Source organism: Vombatus ursinus, unplaced genomic scaffold (assembly GCF_900497805.2).
Source record: "Vombatus ursinus unplaced genomic scaffold, bare-nosed wombat genome assembly UNPS02014791.1, whole genome shotgun sequence".
Lineage (NCBI taxonomy): Eukaryota > Metazoa > Chordata > Mammalia > Diprotodontia > Vombatidae > Vombatus > Vombatus ursinus.
In genome coordinates, this window is record NW_020954569.1 from 7,410,837 (window position 1) to 7,433,156 (window position 22,320).

Genomic DNA, 22,320 nt, shown 5'->3' on the forward strand with positions numbered 1-22,320 from the left:
TAAGTTTATCAACATTAGTCAAAACACAATGTGGTTGTTATTATGTACAATGTTCTCTTGGTTCTGCTCACTTCATTTGGCATCAGACCATACAAGTCTTTCCAGGTTTTTCTGAAGTCAGTCTGTTCATCATTTCTTATAGCACAATAGTATTCCATCACATTCATATACCACTACTTGTTAAGCCATTCCCCAATTGATGGGCATCCTCTTACTTTCCAATTCTTTGCCACCACAAAAAGAGCTGCTATGAATATTTTTATACGTGTAGGTCCTTTTCCTGATTGTGTGATCTCTTTGGGATATAGCCTTAGAAGTGCTATTGCTAGGTCAAAGGGTATGTTCATTTTTATAGCCCTTTGGGCGTAGTTCCAAATTGCTGTCCAAAATGGTTGGATCATTTTACAACTCCACCAACAATGCATTAATGTTCCAATTTTTCCACATCTTCTCCAACATTTATCATTTTCCTGTTTTGTCATGTTGGCTATTCTGATAGTTGTGATGTGGTACCTCAGAGTTGTTTTGATTTGCATTTCTCTAATCAATAGTGATTTAGAGCATTTTTTCATATGACTATAGATGGCTTGTATTGCTTCATCTGAGAACTGTCTGTTCATATCCTTTGACCATTTATCAACTGGAGAATGGCTTGTATTCTTATAAATTTGACTTAATTCTCTATATATTTTAGAAATGAGGCCCTTATCAGAGAGACTGGTTGTAAAAATTCTTTCCCAATTTTCTATCTTCCTTCTAATCTTAGTTGCATTGGCTTTGTTTGCGCAAATTTTTTTCAATTTAATGTAATCAAAATTTTCTATTTTGCTTTTCATAATGTTCTCTATCTCCTGTTGGTCATGAATTCTACTGTTCTCCATACATCTGACAGGTAAACTATTCTTTGCTCTCCCAGTTTGCTTATAGTATTAGCCTTTATCTAAATCATGAACTCATTTTGACTTAATTTTTGTATATGTTGTGAGACTTTGGTCTATGCTTAGTTTCTGCCATACTCTTTTCCAGTTTCCCCAACAGTTTTTTTCAAAGACTGGGTTCTTATCTCAGAAGCTAGGGTCCTTGGGATTATCAAATAATACATTACTATAGTCATTGACTACTGTGTCTTGCATATGTAATCTATTCCACTAACCCATGACTCTATCTCTTAGCCAGTACCAAGCAGTTTTGATGATTGCTGCTTTGTAATACAATTTAAGATCTGGAATGGCTAAGCCACCTTCCCCTGCATTTCTTTTCATTAGTTCTCTTGATATTCTGGACCTTTTGTTCTTCCAAGTGAATCTTGTTATTATTTTTTCTAACTCTATAAAATAATTTTTTGGTAGTTTGATTGGTATGGCACTGAATAAGTAAATTAGCTTGGGTAGAATTGTCCTTTTTATTATATTAGCTCAGCCTACCCATGAGCAACTGATGTTTTTCCAATTATTTAGATCTGACTTTATTTGCATGAAAAGTGTTTTGTAATTGTGTTCATAGACTTCTTAGGTTTGTTTCAGGAGGTAGACTCCTAAATATTTTATAATGTCTACAGTAATTTGAAATGGAATTTCTCTTTCTATCTCTTGCTATTGGGTTTTGTTGGTAATATATAGAAATGCCAATGATTTATGTGGGTTTATTTTATAACCTGCAACTTTGCTGAAGTTGCTATTTCAAAGAGTTTTTTACTTGATTCTCTGAGATTCTCTAAGTATAATATCATGTCGTCTGTAAAGAGTGATAGCTTTGTTTCTTCTTTACCTATTCTAATACCTTCAAAGTCTTTTTCTTCTGTTATTGCTAAAGCTAACATTTCCAGTATGATGTTGAATAACAGAGGTGATAATGGACATCTTTATGTCACCACCAATCTTATTGGAAATGCTTATAGCTTGTCCACATTATATATTATGCTTGCTGAAGGTTTTAGAAAGATGTTATTTATTATTTTAAGGAAGATTCCATTTATACGTATGCTCTCTCGTGTTTTTAATAGGAATGGGTGTTGGATTTTGTCAAAAGCTTTTTCTGCATCTTTTGAGATGATCATGTTGTTTCTGTTCATTTTGGTGATGATATGATGAATTATGTTGATAGTTTTCCTTATATTGAACCAGCCCTGCATTCCTGGTATAAATCCTACCTGGTCATAGTGTATTGTTCTTGTGATAAGTTGCTGTAATCTATTTGCTAACATTTTGTTTAAAATTTTTGCATCTATATTCATTAGAGAAATTGGTCTATAATTTTCTTTCTCTATTTTGACTCTTCCTGGTTTAGGTATCAGCACCATATTTGTATCATAAAAAGAATTTGGTAAGACTCCTTCTTCACCTATTTTACCAAATAGTCTATATAGTATTGGAATTAATAGTTCTTTAAATATTTGATAGAAATCACATGTAAATCCGTCTGGCCCTGGAGATTTTTTCCTAGGGAATTCATTAATGACTTGTTCAATTTCTTTCTCTGAGATGGGGTTATTTAAGTAGTTTAATTCCTCTTCTGTTAATCTGGGCAATTTATATTTTAGTAAATATGTATCCATTTCACTAAGATTGTCAAATGTGTTGGCATATAGTTGGGCACAATAATTCCTAAGTGTTGTTTTAATTTCCTCTTCCTTGGTGGTAGCTTCACCCTTTTCATTCTTGCTACTAGTTATTTGGTTTTCTTCTTTCTTTTTTTTTCAGGTAGATTAACCAAAGGTTTATCTATTTTACTGGGTTTTTTTTATAAAACCAGTTCTTACTTTTATTTATTAGTTCAATAGTTTTCTTAATTTCAATTTTATTAATTTTTCGGTTTTCAATATTTTTAATTTGGTGTCTAATTGAGGATTTTTAATTTGTTCAATTTCTAATTTTTTAGTTGTATTCCCCATTCATTGATCTCCTCTTTTTCTATTTTGTTTATGTAATCATTTAGAGATATAAAACTTCTCCTAAGAACTACTTTTGCTGCATCCCATAAGTTGTGGTATGTTGTCTCATTATTGTCATTCTCTTGAATGAAATTTTTGATTGTTTCTATGATTTGTTGTTTGACCCAATCATTGTTTAGGATTAGATTATTTAGTTTCCAATTATTTTTTATTCTATCTTTCCATGGCCCTTTATTACATATAACTTTTATTGCATCATGATCTGAAAAAGATGCATTTAGTATTTCTGTCTTTCTGCATTGGATTGTAAGGTTTTTATGTCCTAGTATATGGTCATTTTTTGTGTATGTGCCATTTACTGCAGAGAAAAAAGTGTATTCCTTTCTATGCCCATTCAGTTTTCTCCAGAGGTCTATCATACCTATCTTTTCTAATGTTCTATTCACCTCCTTAACTTCTTTCTTGTTTATTTTGTGGTTAGATTTATCTAGTTCAGAGAGGGGGAGGTTGAGGTCCCCCACTAGTATAGTTTTGCTGTCTATTTCTTCCTGTAACTCCCTGAACTTTTCCTCTAAGAATTTGTATGTTATACCATTTGGTGCATATATGTTTAGTAATGATATTACTTCATTGTCTGTGGTGCCTTTTGGCAGGATGTAGTTTCCTTCCTTATCTCTTTTGATAAGATCTAATTTTGCTTTTGATTTGTCTGAGATAGGATTTTTACCCCTGTTTTTTTTTTTTTTTTTTTTAGTTAAGCTGAAGCATAATATATGTTGCTCCAGGCTTTTACCTTTACCCTGTATGTGTCACTCTTTTTCAAATATGTTTCCTGCAAACAACATATTGTAGGATTATGGTTTTTAATCCATTCTGCTATATGCTTCCATTTTATGGGAGAGTTCATCCCATTCACCTTCACAGTTATGATTACTATCTGTGTCTTTTTCTCCTTCCTTTTTTCCCCCTGTTTATGCTTTTCTTTCTCCTTTCTCTTTCCCCCCCTCACTAGTGTTTTGCTTTGGATCACTGCCTCCCTCAGTCCCTCCTCCCTTCTATTATCCCTTTTCCTTTTCTTCCCCTTTACCCTTACTGCTTTTTCCCTCTCTTCTATCCCCCCTCCCTTTTCTTTCCCCTTTTCCCTCCTACTGCCTATAGTGCAAGTTAGATTTCTATACCTAACTGATTATGTTATTGCGTTCTTGAACCAAATATGATGAAAGTAAGGTTCAAACAATGCTCATTTCCCTCCCTTTTTACCTCTGCTCTAATAGGTTTTTGTCTCTTTTCCTCTAATGTAATATACCCTTGTCTGCATCCTCCTTTCTCAGTACATTTTCTTAGCTCAGACTAATCCACTTACTTGGATCTATTTAACCTACTTGATTAGATTGTTTTTTATCATTATGTCAAAGTCAACTTATATCCACCCCCTTTATGTATACTCCTTTAACATGGTATAATAACAATACAGTTCTCAGGAGTTACAAGTGTCATCTTCCCTTGTGGGGATGTATACATTTTGCCCTTATTAACAGCATATTGTATCTTTCTGTCCCATTTCCCTTTTTATGTCTCTCTTGAATGTTGTACGTGAAGATCAAATTTTTTGTTAAGCTCTGGAAGGTTTGGAAGTCCCCTATTTCATTGAATATCCATCTCCTTCCCTGAAAAATCATGCTCATTTTTGCTGGGTAGTTAATCCTTGGCTGCATTCCAAGCTCCTTTCCCTTACAGAATATCATGTTCCACTCCCTACGGTCTTTTAATGTAGAGAGTGCAAGGTCCTGTGTAATCCTGACTGTGGTTCCAAGATATTTGAATTGTTTCTTTCTGGCTGCTTGCAGGATTTCCTCTTTAATGTGGTAATTTTGGAATTTAGCTATTATATTCCTTGGTGTTTTCAATTTAGAATCGCTTTCAGGCGGGGAGCAGTGGATTCTTTCTATAGTTATTTTGTTTTCTGGTTCTAGGACTTCAGGGTGGTTTTCCTTTATGATTTCCTGAAGGATATTGTCCAGGCTTTTTTTTTTTATCATGATTTTCAGGTAGGCCAATAATTTTTAAACTGTCTCTCCTCGATTGATTTTCCAGGTCAGTTGTTTTACCCATGAGGTATTTTACATTTTCATCTATTTTTTCATTTTTTTTTGTTTCTGTTTGAGTGATTATTGCTGTCTCATAGAGTCATTAATTTCTATTTCTTCAATCTAATTTTTAACATATTGTTTTCTTCTGTTAGATTTTGTACTTTCTTCTCCAATTGGTCAATTGTATTTTTTAAAGTGTTTTTCTTCAGTGCACTTTTTTTCCAGTTGGCCAATTGTATTTTTAAGGGATTTGTTTTCTTCAGTTACTTTTTTTTTCCAACTGGCCAATTGTACTTTTTAAGGACTCCTCTACCTCTCTCATTTGATTTTTAAAATCCTTCTTGAGCTCTTCTAAGAAGGCTTTTTGGGCTTCAGACTAGTTCATATTCCCTTTTGATGTTGCAGAGTGGGTTTGATGACAATGTTGTCCTCTTCAGAATTTCTGTCTTGATCTTCACTCTTCTCATAATATGCATCTATCATACGTTTCTTTTTACTTATGGTGTTTCTTTATTCCCTGGCCCTTAAAGAGATTATGCTCTCCTGCTAGGGAGCAGATGACACTGACCCAAGCTTCTTTTGTTGGGAGTCTAGGTCTTGGTCTTTGTGTGCTGGGGCCTCTTATGTTGGCAAATGGAGGCTGTAGGGTTCCGGCAGCTTATCTGGTGTTGGACTGGATTCAATAAGGCTGGGATTTACAGGCAAATCTGGGTTGCCTGCTTTTCTTTTTAGCTTTGTTCACCTCCTTTTAGATGGGTGCTGCCAGGTGTTTATCTGCCTGGGGCCCCTTGCAGTGCTACCTCCCTTAGTTTTGTTGAGGCACTGGGAGCCTTCTTTGCTGTAGAATGCCAAGGCACATGGTGGTTTTCTGAGCTGGTTTCCACCAGTTACCCCACCCTCACTGAGGCACTCAGAGGTACAGCTATTGGTGTTTGCCTGCTCTACCACCTGGGCTTCAGGATCTCCTCCTGGTTGGCAGTTGGAGGCTGTAGGGTTCTGACAGATTACCTGGTGTTGCGCTGGAATCAACAAGGCTGGAACTTTTGGGCAACTCTAGGTTGCTTTCTTCAACTCCTTTCAGACGAAGGCTGCAGGTGCTTATCTGCCTGGAGCCCTGTGTAGTTCTACTTCCCTTATTTTTGCTGAGTCACTGGGAGACCTGTTTGCTGCAGAATGCTGAGGCACCAGAATCTCCTTCTGGTGTGCTAAAGTGTGTCTTTCCACTAGCTGGATGGGTGATTCCCAGTTCTGTACTGCTCCCCTTCCCCCAGGGTAAGAGGGGCCTTTCCCATTAATCCCTCTAGCTACCTGGGCTACTGCACTGCTGCACCCTGTCTTTCTTTTCTTTCAGCTATTCCAGGATTTTTTCTGGGGTGATATTTTCTGGGTTTTCAGAGCTTGATAGGGGAGGGTGAGAGCAACTACCTTTTTACTTTGCCATCTTGGCTTCCAGAAGCAAAACCACTTACTTTTTTTTTTAAAAAAAGAAGCAAAAGTAGTGGGTATGATAGGAATTTGAGTAGGAGAGAAGAAGAAAGAAGGTACAAGTGAGAAATGCCATATATGGCTCCATGTGAAAACTATGAAGAGGCAAAATGAGTTTTTGGAAAATCTACTTTATGTTCCATTGACTCTTCTCTTAAACCCAATGGGTTCTAAGTGATTTCATTTGATTTCTCATTGTCTTGGACCACAGGTATCTACATCAAGTATCTACAGTTAGATACTACCACAAGTAGTATATATATATATATATATATATATATATATATATATATGAAAAGGTAAGGAAAGTAGCCTCCATTCAGTCTTTACCTTTCCTAATCAGTTATCTCATTCTCCCATAGGACTATGTTTTTTGAGTATTTTATACTGGCTAATACTTATAAATTGATCATAAGTAGCATCACCACCACCATCACCTATGATGATGATGATGATGATTATAATAATATTTATATAGTGCTTTAACACTTTCAAATATTCAGTGGTTCCTTACCAAACCCCTGTGAAGGGAAGGTGAAATTATTGTCTCCCTTTTACTAATTAGGAAGCAAAGGCTCATAAAGGTTTGGTGACTTGCCCAAGACCACACAACTAGTAATGTTTGAGGAAAGATTTGTATTATAGTCTTCCTGACTTAAATTCTGTTTCTTTATCTTAAAATTAAATAAACAATATTTTTTTCTATGTACCTACTCCATGACCCTGTTTTGAAGAAGATATTTTATTTAGTTTATTTTCTTTTGAAATTCACATTTATATAGTGCTTTAGAGCTTTACTAAATTAATGAAAATTTATTGAGCACCTTAAGTATTTGGCATTATTATAGGACAACATAAATTCAAATATAAATATCAAAGAAGCAATATGCACAAGAAGTGTACATTGTCAGAATAATCTAACCTAATCGCTGTAAAGATCCTAATTTATTATCATGTTAACCCTTCAAAGTTATAATACTTCATTATATTTAAAATACTTCAGAAGCTTCATATAGAGAAATTCTAATTACAACAGGCACTGTGACTTGGGCTAAGGGGAATATATGTTGAGGAAAATGTGTTTTTTCAGAAAACACTTCACTTCAGTCCAAAGAAATCTATGCAAACAAAGTTGGCCTTTAGTGGAAGTTACCATGTATGAGAGCACCTAGGTGGTACAATAGAGTGCCCAGCCTGGAGAAATGGAGGTCTATCTTCCCAAATTCAAATCTGGCCTCAGATACTTACTAGATATGTAATGATGGGTAAGTCAACTAAACACTGTTTTTCCTTAGTTTCCTCATGTGTGAAATGATTTGGAGAAAGTGATGGCAAATTTGCCACAAAAACCCTAGTCACAAATAGTCAGACATGACTCAAAATGACTGAACAACAGCCACCACCATGTGTTAAGAGTTTAGAAAACAGAATTAAGTGGAAAACAAATTTAGTCATGTAATTAGGTGTTTCCCAAGAACTATTTAAATGGAGAGTTTACCTAATGAAGGACTGTTTATTTTTCAATAAATAAATGGATATGGATGCCTTAATTTTTTTTTGTTTAGAAAACTCTAACTTGAAAGTATGTAAGAGCATTAATGTGTATGGGCATGCTGGTTCTTGCCATGGGAAGGGACATGAGGTCAATTCTGAAGGACTTGCACTTTAGAATGATGCAGCAATATATTTTTCAACCTCATGACTAGGGACTATTTCAAAGGGGATTGGTCATGGAATCAGGAAAAGATGCTTTTCCTTACTTCATGTACCTCACAGAATGTCCAGCTCTATCAAACTCTGTCATCAATTCTCCTTCACTTACCCAGGAGTCACAGATACCAAAGAGAAATTACTTCACTGTCTTACGGTGTAGATCCTTTGATTCTGGGCTGAAGTATATGTATATTCCCAGGGAGCCAAAGAATACATACTCAGCACAATTGCCTCTATTACATTTTCAACATTAGTCCCCCTTCTATATCCCACCTTCTACTACAACAATCTCCACTCTCAATAAAATTCATGCCATAAAGTTAAAAAATAGCTTGTTGATCTGTGTGGTGAAGGCAGAGCCATAATGAGCCAAATTGTACTCTGTTTCTAGCCTTTGCCCCTTGTGTCTTAGGTGTTGGCCTTGTCAAATGTTTCCCCTTCTTGAGAGTATAAATATGAAAAGTATTTTTCTAAGTTTGTTTCCAATTTAACTTTTGATATGCATGCACATATATACATATAGTAACATATATGTATGTGTAAATATATCTATCTACATAGATATAGAGAGGCATATATACCCTCATACATATATGTTCATGCATACATAACACATATACACCTAAATGTCTTGACCCAGCTCTTCATTATATTAATGTTATTGTACCACATTCTTACCACTATAGAAAACCCACACAACAGTTTAATCTTAGTCATAAAACTTGAAAAATAATAAGGCCAGTTTCATGTATCCTTAGCTCCCTCACAAGGCAATAGGGACAAAAGTAGAGGCAGGCTATTTTACAGACATAATCCTGTGATCTGACATTTATCGTCAGTATAGCTAGTATTGTCTAGTACCTTATGTCAGGAATAATTTAACATTTATGTGACACTTTACATTTTCAAAGTGTTTTTCAATCATTAATAAAACATTTTCCTCAATATTCCTGTCAGGTAGGACAGTATAACTACCAGGAACTGGAGTCATTTAATAACAGCGTGGTGAAAAAGGAAACAGACCATATTGTTAAAATGGAATTAACTTTCAAGCAAGTAAAAGTTGAGAATTTAATAAATCTATTGACTATGATGTATTAAACTCCACAAGTGTGGAATGAGGTTCAACTATTTTAAAGGCTCCATAGAAAATAGTAGATTGCAATTTTACAACAGAAGAGCAAAAAGAAGAGGAAATTAAAAAAAATACTCCTGAAATGATGATGAACTACATTGAGAGGGCAAATGAGATTAAGATACATACATAATATACAATTATGTATATATTTATGTGTATATATATATATATAAACATAATATATAGATAATATACATTACCAATATTATTAAATTTTTACAGAGGAAAAAATGAAGACAATAAAAGAGATGACCAAGAAAAGTAATTTTGGCAAGGCCCATGGTAAAGTGGTTACACAAATACATTGTTGGCAAATATGTAATATGTTCCAGCATTCTAGGTTGCATTTTGAAAGGTCTCTAAAATATGCAACCCTTTCGACTCAGTAAAACCACTACTAAGCTTACACACTAAAGAGAACAACACAATTCCAAAGTGAATACACATTAAAGCATACTATTTTTCACTTTCTTTTTTGTGGCTTTGTTTTGTTCTGTGTTTTCTTTTACAACATAATTAATATGCAAGTATGTTTTCCTGATTGCAAGTGTATAACCTGTGTCAAATTGCTTACTGCCTCAGGGAATGGGTAGGGGAAGTCACAAGGAAGAGAATTTGTAACTCTAAATGTAAAAAAAATGTTAAAAATTGTTTTACATGAATTTAGGAAAATAATAAAATGTTTAAAAATAAAAAAAATAAAATGCATCTGGTCATCAGTGTAGAATATAGAGAAATACATAGTGACCCACAAGAGCTTCAGAAATTCACTTCTCTAAGGGCCCCAACTGCCCAGGGCTGGGATTTTTTTTGCCCTTAGGTGTCCAGAAAGCTGCATTAGGGAAGAAGGAACCAATAAGATTCTGGCAGTTTTGTCTGATTTTAAGGAAACCTAATTTCTATTAAAGTAGGGCCTGGGGGGGGACACATTCTCCCATTCTTTATTGTGATTGCTGTAAAAGAAAGTATGTCAGGGAATGCTAGTAAATATTAGGCCTATTACATAACACCCCTTTGTAGTGAGGTATTACCTTCAAAAAATTCCATCATGTAGACGTTTTTAGGGCTTTTAGTAAAGAATTGTGTATAAACACTATTAATGAAAAAATAAATTACACACAGAAAGATTCATTATGTTGACAAAAAGGAGGAGAAAGAGCACAAAAAGGAAGAGGAGGAAGAAGATAAAGAGGGAGAGGAGAAGGAGGAGGAGGAAAAGGAGGAGGAGAGGGAGAAGGAGGAGAAAGGAGAAGAAGAAGGTGACTATGGAGATGAATAATAGCCAGCATTCCTAGATTTTCCTTCTGCTTTTCACAAGGACCAATCTTTAAATCTTTGTAGTTCATGATGGACCACCTAATTCATTGTGGTAAATATGAGCTTGAGCAGGATCAAGAACTTCAAATCCACACCAAAAATGATGACACATCCAATTCATTCAAAGATTTCTATTCCTGATGTCATGACAATGATCAGAAGCAGCTACATGAACATCATGGCCACAGCACAGACACTTCTTGCATAGTTCTAGAGCATAGGTACTAAATAAGAACTCCCCCATCCACATTAAGTGAATCAGAATAATCACAAAGTCAGCTAAGGGTTCCCCTTTCAGGTAAATATATACTCATCATCATTATATAGAAACAGTTTCAACTTCTTCATATTATTAGAAAACAAGAAGATCTACAAAATCCCATCCCTGTTATTCTAACAGATGAAAACTTTGTCTATATCTGCAGTATGTGCTAGATTACAGTTCACTTTCAATATTATTATGCTATCAGTCCAACTTATTTAAAACAGTTGAAAACATTCAGGCAATATTTTTAAAGGAACTTGATGTAAAAGGTACAGTCAAATTAAAAAGTAAAATGCAAGTGTAACATAAAAATTCTTCAACCACCAACTGACTAAATAATTACTAGACAATTGCTGTTATTATAGACATTTTTAAAAATCAGAGTTTAAGACTTCTGCTTCCAGGAGCCAAGATGGCAGAGTAAAAAGGTAGTCACTCTCACCCTCCCCTATCAACCTCTGAAAGCCCAGAAAATATTGCCCCAGGAAAAACCCTGGAATAGCTGAACCAGAAGAAAGACAGAGAGCAGCAGTGCAGTAGCCCAGGTAGCTTGAGGGAATAACAGGAAATGCCCCTCTTGCCCTGGGGGAAGGGAAGCAGCATGCCAGCAAGCAGAAATCCCCACTTTAGCCCACCAGGAGGCAATCCTGGTGCTTCAGTGTTCTACAGCAAACCAGTCTCCCAGTGCCTCAGCATATATAAGGGAAGCAGCACTACAAAGGACCCCAGGCTGATAAGCACCCTGAAGCATTCATCTGAAAGGAGCTGAAGAAAGCAACCTAGAATTGCCCAAAAGGTCCAGCCTTGCTGATTCCAGCCCAACACCAGGTAAGCTGCCAGAACCCTACAGCCTCCAACTGCCACCCAGGAAGAGATCCTGAAGCCCAGATGGTGGAGCAGGCAAAAACCAACACCTGGACCTCTGAGTGCCTCAGTGAGGGCTGGGAAATCTGTGGAAACCAGTTCAGAAAACCACACAGTGCCTCCGCCTTCTTCAGCAAAGGAGTCTCCCAGTTCCTAAGCAAAACTAAGGGAAGCACCATTACAAAGGGCCCCAGGCAGATAAACACCCTGCAAGAGCCATCTAAAAGGAGCTGAACAAAGCTAAAGGAAAGGGAAAGCAGCAACCTAGAATTGCCCAAAAGTTCCAGCCTTTTTGATTCCAGCCAGCTACCAAGTAAACTGCCAGAACCCTACAGCCTCCAATTGCCAACATCGAAGGCCTCAGTACACAGCTCCCAATACAAGAAGCTCGGGTCAGTGCCCTCTGCTTCCCAGCAGGAGAGCTCAATATTTTTAAAGGCTGGGGAATAAAGAAACACCATGAGCAAAAAGAAACATTCATGTTATGAGAACAGTAACGATCAAGGCAGAAATTCTGAAGAGGACAACATTGTCAACAAACTCACATCTGCAACCTCAAAAGGAAATATCAACTGGTCTGAAGCCCAAAAAGCCTTCTTAGAAGAGCTCAAGGAGGATTTTAAAAGTCAAGTGAGAGAGGTAGAAGAGTTCTAAAAAAATATAATTGGCCAACTGGGAAAAAAGTACACTGAAGAAAACAAGTCCCTAAAAAATACAATTGGCCAACTGGAGAAAAAAAGTACACTGAAGAAAACAAATCCCTTAAAAAATACAATTGGCCAAACTGGGAAGGAGGTACAAAATTTAATATAATAAAACAATTTGTTAAAAATTAGAATCAGGCAAATGGAAGCTAATGACTCTATGAGAGAGCAAGAATCAATCAAAGAGAAACAAAAAAAAATGAAAAAATAGATGAAAATTTAAATTACCTCATTGGTAAAACAACTGACCTGGAAAATCAATCCAGAAGAGTCAATTTAAAAATCATTGGTCTACCTGAAAATCACTATGAAAAAAAAGAGCCTGGACAGTATCTTTCAGGAAATCATCAAGGAAAACTGCCCTGAGGTCCTAGAACCAGAGGGTTAAATAGTCATAGAAACAATCCACCAATCACCTCCTGAAAGCGATTCCAAATGGAAAACGTCATGGAATATAGTAGCCAAATTCCAAAATTACCAGGTCAAAGACAAAATACTGCAAGACGTCAGAAAAAAACAATTTAAATATCATGCAACCACAGTCAGGATTACACAGGACCTTGCAGCTTCTACATTAAAAGGCCATAGCGCATGAAACATGATATTCCTTAAGACAAAAGAGCTTGGTTACGACCAAGGATCAACTACCCAGTGAAAATGAGCATTATCTTGAAGGGGAGGAGATGGATATTCAATGAAATAGGGGACTTCCATACCTTCCTGATCAAAAGACCAGAGCTCAACAGAAAATTTGATCTTCAAATACAAGACTTAAGAGACACATAAAAAGGTAAATGAAACAGAAAGAAACAGCATGCTATTAATAAGGGCAAATTGTTTACATCTCTACAAGGGAAGATGACACTTGTAACTCTTGAGAATGGTATTGTTATTACACCATTGTATACATAGAGGGGGTGGGAATAAATTGGCTTTGATGTAATGATGAAAAAAATCTAATCAAGTGGGTTAAATGGATCCAAGTAAGTGTATTAATCTGATCTAACTAAGAAAATGAAAGAAAAGGAAAGGAGGAGGCAGACAAGGGTAAATTACATTACAGGAAAAGACACAAAAACCTATCACAGTAGAGGGAAAGGGGGGGGAGATGAGCATTGTTTGAACCTTACTCTCATCTGATTTGACTCAAGAAGGGAATAACATAATCAACTAGGTATAGAAATCTAACTTGCCATATAGGCAGTAGGAGGGAAAAGGGGAAAGAAAAGGGAGGGGGGATAGAAGGGAGGGAAGAAGCAGTGAGGGTAAAGTGGAAGAAAAGAGAAAGGGCTAATAGAAGGGAGGAGGGACTGAGGGAGGTGGTGGTCCAATGGAAAACACTACTGAGGAGGGAAAAGGAGAAAGGAGAAAGAAATGCATAAATGGGGGGGGGGCGGAGAGACAGGATGAAGAGAAAGACACAGTAATCATAACTGTGAATGTGAATGGGATGAACTCTCCCATAAAACAGAAGCATATAGCAGAATGCATTAAAAACCATAATCTTACAATATGTTGTTTACAAGAAACACATTTGAAAAATAGTGATACAGACAGGGTAAAGGTGAAAGGCTGTAGGAGAATATATTAGGCTTCAGCTGAAGTAAAAAAAAAAAAAGAAAAGAAAAAGCAGGGTTAGTAATCCTGATCTCAGACAAAGAAAAAGCAAAAATAGATCTTATCAAAAGAGATAAGGAAGAAAACTACATCATGCTAAAAACACCATAGGCACTGAAGAAATATTATTGCTAAACATATATGCACCAAATGGTATAGCATCCAAATTCTTAGAGAAGAAATTCAGAGAGTTACAGGAAGAAATAGAAAACAAAACTATACTGGTGGGTACCTCAACCTCCCCCTCTCTGAACTAGATAAATCTAAGAACAAAATAAATAAGGAAGAAGTTAAGGAGTTGAATAGAACATTAGAAAAGATAGGTATGATAGACCTCTGAAGAAAGCTGAATGGGGATAGAAAGGAATATACTTTGTTTTTCCTCTGGTGGTACATGACACATACACAAAAACTGACCATGTACCAGGGCAGAAAAACCTCACAATCCAATGCAGAAAGGCAGAAATATTAAGTGCATCCTTTTCAGAGCATGATGCAATAAAAATTATATGTAATAAAGGGCCATGTAAAGATAGAATAAAGATAGAAAAAATAATTGGAAACTAAATAATCTAATCCTGAACAATAATGGGTCAAACAACAAATCATAGAAACAATCAAAAACTTCATTCAAGAGAAAGACAATAATGAGACAAACATACCAAACCTTATGGGATGCAGCAAAAGCAGCTCTTAGGGGAAGTTTTATATATCTAAATGCTTACATAAATAAAATAGAAAAAGAGGAGATCAATGAATTGGGCATACAACTAAAAAAAAAACTAGAAAAGAACAAATTAAAAATCCTCAATTAAACACCAAATTATAAATATTGGCAACCAAGGGAAAAAATAATAAAATTGAAATGAAGAAAACTATTGAACTAATAAATAAAATATAGAGCTAGCTTTATGAAAAAAAACAATAAAATAGATAAACCTTTGGTTAATTTAATTAAAAGAAAGAGGAAACCAAATTACTAGTATCAAGAATGAAAAAAGGTGAATCTACCACCAAGGAAGATGAAATTAAAACAATAATCAGGAACCATTTTGCCCAACTGTATGCCAACAAATTTAAGAATCTTAGTGAAATGGATCCATGTTTACAAAAATATAAATTGCCCAGATTAACAGAAGAGGAAGTAACATACTTAAATAACCCCATCTCAGAAAAAGAAATTGAACAGGTCATTAATGAACTAGGAAAAAATCTCCAGGGCCAGATGGATTTTCACCTGAATTCTATTAAATATTTAAAGAAAAATTAATTCCAGTAGTATATAGACTATTTGGTAAAATAGGTGAAGGAGTCTTACCAAATTCTTTTTATGATACAAATATGGTGCTGATACCTAAACCATGAAGAGTCAAAACAGAGAAAGAAAATTATAGACCAATTTCTCTAATGAATATAGATGCAAAAAGTTTTAAATAAAACATTAGTAAATAGAGTACAGCAACTTATCACAAGAATAATACACTATGACCAGGTAGGATTTATACCAAGAATGCAGGGCTGGTTCAATATTAGGGAAACTATCAGCATAATTCATCATATCATCACCAAAATGAACAGAAACCACATGATCATCTCAATAGATGCAGAAAAAACTTTTGAGAAAATACAGCACCTATTCCTATTAAAAACACTAGAGAGCATAGGAATAAATGGAGTCTTCCTAAAATTAATAAATAGCATCTACCTAAAACCTTCAGTAAGCATCATATGTAATGGGGACAAGCTGGGAGCATTTCTAATAAGATCGGTGGTGAAACAAGGATGTCCATTATCACCACTGTTATTCAATATCTTACTGGAAACATTAGCTTTAGCAATAAGACAAGAAAAAGAAATTGAAAGTATTAGAATAGTCAAAGAAGAAACAAAGCTATCACTCTTTGTAGATGACATGATGATATACTTAAAGAATCCTAGAGAATCAATAAAAAACTCCTTGAAATAATAAACAACTTTAGCAAAGTTGCAGGCTATAAAATAAATGCACATAAATTAGCAGCATTTCTATATATTACCAACAAAGCCCAATAGCAAGAGATAGAAAGAGAAATTCCATTTAATCTTACTGTAGACATTATAAAATATTTAGGAGTCTACCTCCCAAAACAAACCCAGGAACTAAATGAACATAATTAGAAAACACTTTTCACACAAATAAAGTCAGATCTAAATAATTGAAATAACATCAGTTGATCATGGGTAGGCCAAGCTAATATAATAAAAATGATAATTCTACCTAAGCTAATTTACCTATTCAGTGCCATACCAATCAAAGTACCAAAAAAATATTTTATAGAGTTAGAAAAAATAATAACAAGATTCATTTGGAATAGCAAAAGGTCCAGAATATCAAGGGAGCTAATGAAAAGAAATGCAGGGGAAGGTGGCCTAGCCATTCCAGACCTTAAATTGTATTATAAAGCAGCAATTATCAAAACTGCTTGGTACTGGTGGATCAGTGCAATAGGTTAAGTATGCAAGACACAGTAGTCAATGACTATACTAATCCATTATTTGATAGACCCAAAGACCCCAGCTTCTGGGATAATAACCCACTCTTTGAAAAAAAAAAACTGCTGGGAAAACTGGAAAAGAGTATGACAGAAACTAGGCATTGATCAAAATCTCACACCATATACCAAAATAAAGTCAAAATGTCTTCTTGATTTAGATGTAAAGGCTGATACTGTAAACAAACTGGGAGAGCAAGGAACAGTTTACTTGTCGGATTTGTGGAGAATAGAAGAATTTGTCACCAAACAGGAGATAGAGAACATTATGAAAAGCAAAATGGATAACTTTGATTACATTAAATTGAAAAGTTTTTGCACAAACAAAGCCAACGTAACTAAGATTAGAAGGAAGGTAGAAAATTGGGAAAGATTTTTTACAACCAGTCTCTCTGATAAATGCCTCATTTCTAAAATATATAGAGAATTAAGTCAAATTTATAAGAATACAAGTCATTTCTCAATTGATAAATGATCAAAGGATATGAACAGGCAGTTCTCAGATGAAGAAATTAAAGTCATCTATAGTTATAGGAAAAAAATGCTCTAAATCACTATTGATTAGAGAAATGCAAATCAAAATAACTCTGAGGTACCACATCATACCTATCAGATTGGCCAAGATAACAAAACAAGAAAATGATAAATGTTGGAGAAGATATGAGAAAATTGGAACGCTAATGCATTACTGGTGGAGTTGTGAAATGATCCAACAATTTTGGAGAGTAATTTGAAACTATGCCCAAAGGGCTATAAAAATGTGCATACCCTTTGTCCCAGCAATAGCACTTCTAGGGTTATATCCCAAAGAGATCATACAAATGGAAAAATGACTCACATGTACAAAAATATTTATAGTAGCTCTTTTTGTGGTGGCAGAGAATTGGAAATTGAGAGGATGCCCATTAGTTGGGTAATGACTGAGCAAGTTGTGGTATATGAATGTAATGGAATAATATTGTGTTATAAGAAATGATGAACAGGCAGACTTTAAAAAAACCTGTAGAGACTTGTATGGTCTGATGCTGAGTAACGTGAGCAAAACCAAGAGAATGTTGTGCACAATAACAGCCACATTGTGTGATGACTAATATTAATAAACTTAACCCTTCCCAGCAATACAAGTATCTAAGACATCTCCAAAGGCCTCTGGATGGAAAATGCCATCCACATCCAAAGAAATCACTATGAAATTTGAATTGCTATTTTTTTTCTCTTCTGTTGAGTTTTATTTCCTCTTTCTAGTGGTTCCTCCTATTCTAATTTTTAATTACAACATCACTAATTTGAAAATATGTTTAATAGGAATGTATATGTATAGCCTTTATCAGATTGTGTGCCATCTTGGGGAGGGTGGGGGGGAGGAAGAGGGAGAAAAAATTTAAATTCAAAAGCATATGGAAGTGATTATTGATAAATCAAAATAAATTAATAAAAACAAACAGAAAAAAAGATAATAAACTCTGGAAAACTTAAGAACTCCCATTAACACAATGATTAACCACAATTCCCAAGGACTAATGATGAAACGTGCTATCCACCTCCAGATAGAGAGCTGATTGATACAGAGTAGAGATTAAAGCATATTTTCTTTTCTTTCATTCTTTTTCTTTATTTTTTTTGACATGGCTAACATAAGAATTTGAATTGTATTATTACACATATTTGTAATGGGTTTTGTTCTTCTTGACTTCTCAAAAGGTACAGAAAGATGAGAGGATGAAGAGAGGGAGAGAATTGGGAACTGAAAATAAAATACAATTGAGTTTAAAAAAATAAAAATCAGAGTTCTGGAGATTATAAAAAATTTACCCTCTCTGGTCCTATAATAACAGGAGACATTGGGAACCTAGGTTATAAGTTGTTTATTAGTACTATATATGCTTTTTTAATGTAATCCTTGTGGAGTGGAGCCAAGATGGTAGAGAAAAAGCAGTGACTTGCTTGAGCTCTCCCCCAAACCTCTGCAAATACCTGTAAAAAATGTCTATAAACAAATTCTTGAGCAGCAGAACCCATGAAAAGACAGAGTGAAATAAATTTCCAGTCTAAGACAACCTGGATGGTTGATTAGAAAGGTCAATCATACTGAACTGGGAGAGAAACACAGTTCAGCTTGGGCCCACAGTCAAAGACCAGATCTCAGTGAACCTGGAGCAGACTTCACAAGACTGAATTATGGGCATCTGTGGCAGTTTCTAGACTTTCCAACCCACAGATGCCAAAGACAACTTAGATGGTCAGCAGGAAACATCTGTGAACACAGCAAGAGAGAAGCTCAGGCCCAGCCCCAGTCCTGGCAGAACCCCAGTCCTTGTATAGCCCCAGGGTGGTGGCTGCTTCTAGAGCTTCTGTCCACATACTGAGTGAGAATCAAGTGGCCGACCAGAGCGGGATTGCAGGGATCTCCTTGTTGGTGCTGAGACAGGATTCTTTTGCTTTGCTCATGTTTGGATCTGGGTCACAGTTCTGGGTGGCAGTCCTGGGACAAGAAGGAGTGCTGGCATGGTAGAGCTTGCAGTGGCAGTGGAGAAGGAATCCTCTTCACAGTTCTAAGGCAGAAAATAGTGCTTGTGGTCACTCATAGACAAGAGCACAGGCCAGGAAAGGAATAAACAGCCCACCCTTGATTGTGCTAACTTGGAAGAAATAAAAACTTACAGGTCCCTAGAAGTACCTCTGAAAACAGCTGCACAAAACCCCCAAATGTTGGGACAGTACATTCTCCACACTGGAAAAAGACCCCTACCCTAACAAAGAGTTTAAAATTCAAGTAATTGGCTGGGATTATGAGCAAACTGCACAAAAAAAGTCAGACCATAGAATCTTTATTTGGTGACAAAGCAGATTGAAACATACAGCCAGAAGAAGACAACAAAGTCAAAACTCCTACATCCAAAGCCTACAAGAAAAAATACAAATCAGTCCCAGGCCATAAAAGAGCTCAAAAAGGATTTTGCAAACAAGTAAGAGAAGCAGAGGAAAAACTGGGAAGAGAAATGAGACTGATGCAAGAAAATCATGAAAAACAAGTCAACAACTTGCTAAAGGAGAACCAAAAAATACTGAATAAAATAGCACCTCAAAAATAGCCTAACCCAAATGGCAAAAGAGGTCCAAAAAGCAGCTTCTACATTAAGAGACCTGAGGGCTTGGAATATGATATTCTGGAGGGCAAAGGAGACAGGATTACAGCCAAGAATCACCTACCCAGCAAAACTGAGTATAATCCTTTAGGGGAAAAACTGGATATTCAGTGAAATAGAGAACTTTCAAGCATTCTTGATGAAAAGACCAGAACTGGATAGAAAATTTGACTTTAATTACAAGACTCAAGAGAAGCATGAAGATGTAAATAGGAAAGAGAAATCATAATGGACTTATTAAGGTTGAACTGTTTACATCCCTACATGGAAAGATGATATTTGTAACTCATGAGACCTTTGTCATTATTAGAGTAGTTGGAGGGAAAAATTATGTGGATAGTTAGATAGATAGATAGATAGATAGATAGATAGATAGATAGATAGATAGATAGATAGATGGATAGATAGATAGATAGATAGATAGATAGATAGCGGGCACAGGGTGAGTTGAAGATGCGTGGGTTTTATCTGGAGAATAAAAATAAAGGATGAGAGAGGATTATACTGGGAGAAGGAGAAAGGAATAGATAGAATGGGGTAAATTATCTCACAAAATGGACAAGAAAAGGTTTTTACAGTGCAAAGGAAGGTGAGAGGGAATGAGTGAATCTTATTCTCATTGGATATGGCTTAATAAGGGTATAATGTACACCCTCAATTGGGTATGGAAAGCTGTCTTACCCTACAGGAAAATGGGGGGGAAAAGGATAACAGAGTGGGGCTGGAATGATAGAAAAGAGGGAAGATCGGGGGAGGGGGTAATCAGAAGTAAATACTTCTGAGGATGGACAGGGTCAAAAGAGATAATAGAATAAATGAGAGGGGGGATAGGATGAAGCAAAATACAGTTTGTTTTCTACAACATGACTACTATGGAAGTGTTTTGCATAACTACACATGTATAACCTGTATCAAGTTGCCTGTCTTCTCAATGAGGGTAGGTGGGGAGGGAGGAAGGGAGAAAATTTAGAACCCAAAGTTTTACAAACAAATATTAAAAATTGTTTTCACATGCAACTGGGATATAAGATATACAGGCAATGGGGTATAGAAATCTATCCTTCCTTATAGGAAAATAGAAGGGGAAGGGGATAAGAAAAGGTGGGGAAGATAGAAGGGAGAGCAGATTAGGGGAAGGGGTATTCAGAATGCACACTCTCTTGGCATGGGGAGAGGGATGAGATGGGGAGGAAATGTGGATCTCAAAATCTTGTGGAAATGAATGTTGAAAACTAGAAATAAATAAATTAATAGAAAAAAATTAAAATGTAATCCTCATAGTAGACATAGGGAAAGATATAGTTCAGTTTTAATTGAAGCTGTCATAATTCACTTAGCAGCATTATGTTTTGAAACATTAGGCTATACCAAACCATTCCTATATACAATTATTTTTGAACAGCCAAGATGCACTAATAAAATTATGGATATTTGAACATGAAAATACATTCTAAATGTCTATTGTTATTCATCTTTTAAAAAATAAGGAGTCTTTGATGTTTCCTTTTGACTATTAACATTTAAACTCTACTTACATAATTTTTTTCCACCTATGACCTACTGCCATACTTTAGAAGCAGAAGCTTAGAAAATATTTGTTGGATCAAACTGAGAGCTATGAATAGGAGTTTTAAGTTGTTATTCAATGGACACTCAATAAATATTTTTGATAATAGATAATTATGGCATCCTCATAACTAATTTAGGTGTGATCTAAAACAATATGTTCCACTTAATGTTTTTTTTTTGGTTTCTAAGAATTTTAATAATGTAAGTTTAGCAATTATATTATTATTCTCAAAATGTAAAAATAAACTACAGACACTTGAAAAATTTCCATTAAAAAGTATATCTAAATTATGAAACATTCCAGACGATATGAAACAATGGTAATATTATCAGTATAAGGGAACTCAGTTCTGGCATTGGTATTTTCTCTCCTGAAGTAGATTCAAATTTCTTCATGATTTAGCATTTATGTTCTATGGAATTGCCTGAAATATATAGAGGGTAAGGGTCTTTCTCTAGAGCCTTCAGATAGAAATTGCCATAAGTGAGACTTGAAATTAGGTCTTACTTATTCCAAGAGAGTTCTTCATCCATTTTGCCTCATATTATACTACATTTGTTATTTTATTACCAAAGAAATAAAATGTATTTGTTTATAAATTTATAATATTTATTTACCAAGCTTATTACAAAAGAAATAAAAATGAAGATTAGAGATGGCTGATACTGAAATAGTAATTTTCTTTTCTTGAAGTAAATTCATACTTGATACATTATTAGGGAATTTTTTTTGTTTCTTTTGTTTGTTTTTAATAAATGTGTGTTGTCGTTGACACAACATTTTGCAGGAAAATCAATAGGTAAATATGAACAGGTAAAAATTGGTTGAACTGTTATTGCTCTAACCACCCCCACACAAATGCATGTATATTAAGATGCATGTATATTAAGAAAAATAAACTCCAAACTGGTCATTACTATTCCCTCAGTCTATTTTTGAATGGCATAGTTAAAATTCCCTTCTCCCTCCAAGATAAGGGGAAGAAGGAAT